We start from the raw sequence: 5,000 nt of genomic DNA, 5'->3' as shown, positions 1-5,000 counted from the left end.
TCTAGCAACCTTGCTGACCCGCGTTCATTTCTCACACCGCCTAGTTGGTAACCTCGGCCATTCCTTGCACAATGTAGAAACAATATAAAACAGACAGACTGCCACACCAAGAATAAACATTGTAACAGATAGAATAAAGCTAAATTATTATTATCATTATTATTATTATTGTTATTATTATTATAACCAATTATTCCTACTGCTATGACTACAGTATTATTACTGCTACTTCAACTTCTACTATTACTACGTCTAATAATACTTCTACTATTATTACTACTGCTACTACTACTACTACTATTACTACTAGTAATAACAATAAGTATGATAAGAGTAATGATAATAACAATAATAATAATAATAATATAATAATAACAATAATATTAGTAATAATAATAACAATAATAATGATAATGATAATGATAATGATAATGATAATGATAATGATAATGATAATAATAATATAATAATAACAATAATATTAGTAATAATAATAACAATAATAATGATAATGATAATGATAATGATAATGATAATGATAATGATAATGATAATAATAATAACAACAACAACAATCATAATAATAATAATGATAATAATAATAATAATAATAATAATAATAATGATAATGATAATGATAATGATAATGATAATGATAATGATAATGATAATGATAATGATACAAAATAATAATAATAATAATAATAATAATAATAATAATAATAATAATAATAGTAATAATAATAATAATAAGAAGAAGAAGAAAAAGAAGAAAAAGAAGAAGAATCATAATGACCATAACGCTAACACAACATAGCACTACCGTATTACAGCTTTACAGCATACACTTCCCACCTTAAATTACTTAGGCTGACCAAGTCTATTATGTATTACTTAGCGTTCCATTTACTCAGCGAGTCCCCGCTTCTACTGTTACTCTTTCTACTACATGCTTTAACCTCTGCTGCCACGATTTTAATGCGGTTACCATCCATTTAGCTGTTCAAATGATAACACGATCGTATAGTAATGGAAATAATGAAAATGAAGAACGTGGCAGTGTTTTTAGTACAACATTAAGTATCAGATCAAGAATGTAAATGCAAGAGCAGGTACTCCTCCTCCTTATATCTTTTCTATCGTTTTTGTAAGTACAGGAATAGATATAAGATTAGTACAAGTATATGAAATAAGTTCAATAATGAATATAAAATAGTTACAAGTATATGAATTGAGTACAAATTATAAAATAAGTACAATTATAGGAAAGGAATACAGAAATAAAAGAAATACAATTATGAGGATAAATACAAAGTGTAATTATCTGAAACAAGAACAAGTCTATATAATAAATACAATTTTATAGAATAAGTACAAAAATAGATCCAAAGTAGATATAAGAATAGAACAAAATAAGTATAGGAAAAAAATAAGAATTATTATATAGAAAACTTGTAGATAAATAAGTATAAGAACAGATATAAAATAAGTGCAATAACTAATACAAAATAAGTACAATTGTACAAAAAAGGAACAAGAATTGAGTACAGAATAAGTTAAATTATGTTGAAATTAAGTTAAACTGATTTAATAAAATTAGTTAGTCTAAAAATAACTCCATGAATAAATACAAGGTAAGATAAATACAATTATATAAAATCAATTTTAAAAATACATAATAAGTAATTACATAAATCAAATATAAAATGAATACAAATATATGATTCAAGTACAAGAATATAAAACTACAGGATTATATATATATATATATATATATATATATATATATATATATATATATATATATATATAATAAGTACAAGGATAAATATAAAATTAGTATACTTTTATGAAATAAGTCTAAAAATAGATACAAAATATATACATTTGTGTTAGATAAGTACAAGAATAAATATAATATAAATGCAAAAATAAAGACAAAAATGTACAAATATATGAAATAAGTACTAGAATAAATACAAAATAAGTACAAGTATATAGAATGAGTACAAACATAAGGACAAGCATGAATAATAAATACAGAGTATATGAAATAAGTACAAAAAATAAACACAAGTATTTGATTATGTACAAAAATGAGTACAAAATAAGTACAAGCATATGAAATGAGTACAAGAATAAAAAACAAGCATAAGAAATAAGTACAAAAGTAAATACAAGCATATGAAATAAGTACAAAATAAGTACGGGCATAAGAAATACGTACAAGAAGAAATACAAACCAGATGTAAGAGCAGCTGCGTCTCCTTCCTGCATCTTCTTTATTGACTTTCTCCTTTCTTACGGCTTCTGACCGCAAGATCCCGGCCAAATATTGGGGAGACGATTGACGTGGTTGTAACTTGCTGTCCAGATGGAGCTTGGCTTAAAAAAGAGGGGGAGATTCTTGCTTAAAAAAAAAAAAAAAAAATGTTATTTTGGGATGAGGAATAAGTGAGATGTAAAATTTTTATGAGGTAGGAAGAGAATGGAAGGATTTTTTTTGAATTATTTGGTCTGTTTCTCGTTTCTTTAAGCGGCGAAAGGCTGTTTGTTGTGTAATGTAGCGAACGAAAAAGGAAAACAGAACGAAATATACGATTTTTTTTCTTTCTTTCTTTCTCTAACACTCAGAAAAGTCGTCGCGTAACAAAAAGAACAAACACGAAGAAGGAAAAAAATGAAGGAAATTCACTGGTTTAAAAAAAAAGCCCGTGCCGTTTACTCGCCAGGACGCCCATCGCTGTATCATCAAAAGGACGAACCACAAGCCTCACGTTAGGTCGAGAGATGTTATCGTGTGGTCTAATACCTCCGTCACTTTTCCCTCCCTCTTCTTTCGGTCCTTGGTCACGTGGAGTTCCTCGTAACTGGGGGGTGGGGGGTCAGTGCTGTTGATATCCATGTTAAAAGCATGTCTTGGGCTTTATCATGAGTGACGTGAATTCTACTCTCACTAAAATATATAAAATGGGTCTTTTTCCTCTCTCTCTGTATTAGAAGAGTTGAGATCGGCAGGGTGCGTGTTCAGAGAGAGAAAGAGAGAAAGAGAGAGAGAGAGAGAGAGAGAGAAAGAGAGAAAGAGAGAAAGAGAGAAAGAGAGAAAGAGAGAAAGAGAGAAAGAGAGAAAGAGAGAAAGAGAGAAAGAGAGAAAGAGAGACAGAAAGAGAGAAAGACAAAGACAAAGACAAAGACAAAGACAAAGACAAAGACAAAGACAAAGACAAAGACAAAGACAAAGACAAAGACAAAGACAAAGACAAAGACAAAGAGAGAGAGAGAGAGAGAGAGAGAGAGAGAGACAAAGATAGAAAGAGAAAGGGACAGAAAGAGGCAGAGACAGAGATAAAGTGAGACATAGAAAAAGAAAGACCAAGAGAAAAAGAAAAAGACCAAGAGAGAGACAGTGAGAAAGAGAGAGAAAGAGACAGCCAGACAGTGAGACAGACAAAGACAGAGAGAACCTCCTAGAACTACTCAGGTGTAAAGTACGGTCACTCTCCTCTCCCGACGCGTCTAGGTCAACGTTCACTGACTGAAAGAACAGTTCGAATCGTTTGCTTCGCTGAATAAGACCTCTTTTGTGACATTTAACTGAATTTCTACTCATATCAAAATATCGCCCTCACTCGGTTATTTTTTTTTTTTTTTTTTTTTTTTCTAACGGATCGTTATTACATTAACTAAATTAATTACATAACACTTCAAGCCAAGGTAGCTGAGAATTCGTTTTCATTTTCCACGTGGAAAAAATTGTGTATATGGGATTAGTTCATAAAGTAGGTACGAGAATAAGATTAGTAGCTTGTTACTTATAACGTTACTAATTCATATGGCAGTGCAATATAATGGTATTGTTAACGTTAAGAACATTACTTAATTTAACACGGAAATTGCATAATTTAATTTTCGACTTAAATACATACACTATGCACGTGGACGTTATATTAAATGTGTGTATAGTATGCGGAAGTGTAAAATAATTACCTAAATTAATCTGCGCCATCTAGGCGGATTTAATATCTTATTTAATCTGTGATCATTTCGGTTCAAATTGGAGCATTACTAAAGGACTTTAATTCATTTTCTTCACTGAGTCATTTTTGTATTTAACGTTTCTTCAAATTTTGATTACTTTTTTTTCTGTATCAGCGTTTACTTTATTCGTTTATTTGCTTATCCATTTCATTATTTGATTATTTTTAATTACACTTTTTCATATGAGCTTTTTTACTCCTTTCGAAGTCACCCTTCTGTATACATTCAACTTTTACCCAGTCTATTAGTCGGTCCTCTTGCATAATTAACTTTTTATTCAGCTGCCTTAATAAAAATGAATATCTTAGTCAGTCACGCTTTCAGGCTTTCTTTGTCGAGACGCACTTTCATATTTTGTTTTGAATTTTCCCCTTCTCTCTCTCTCTCCCTCTCTCTCGCTCTCTCTCTCTCTCTCTCTCTCTCTCTCTCTCTCTCTCTCTCTCTCTCTCTCTCTCTCTCTCTCTCTCTCTCTCTCTCTCTCTCTCTTTCTTTCACTGTTTCTCTATCTCTCTCCTTCTCTCCCTCCCTCCGTCCTCCGTCCCTCTCCTCCTTTCTCCCCTTCCCTCCCCCCTTTCCTCTCTCTCTCTCTCTCTCTCTCTCTCTCTCTCTCTCTCTCTCTCTCTCTCTCTCTCTCTCTCTCTCTCTCTCTCTCTCTCTCTCTCTCTCTCTCTCTCTTTCTCTCTCTCTCTCTCTCCCATTCCCCCCTCCCTCCCTCCTTCCCTCTCTTTTCACCCCCCCCAACTTCCACCTAATCAGTCAACCCTCAATCAGTCTCTTCCAGTCAGTTCCTCCCTTATTCGCCAGTCACTTCAGTCGATCATTCCATCAGCCAAGCTAGAGAGCCGCTTGTCATGGCGGTTCAAAAGGTGCGCATCACACGAGCTGGATACCTGTGTCGGATGATTTCCCTGGAGGACTGAATCCCTTTACACAGACTCGGAGCTTTCACATGCTCTCTCCTC

This window comes from Penaeus chinensis, chromosome 7 (genome assembly GCF_019202785.1).
Source record: "Penaeus chinensis breed Huanghai No. 1 chromosome 7, ASM1920278v2, whole genome shotgun sequence".
Lineage (NCBI taxonomy): Eukaryota > Metazoa > Arthropoda > Malacostraca > Decapoda > Penaeidae > Penaeus > Penaeus chinensis.
Note: the sequence above shows the minus strand (reverse complement) of the source record.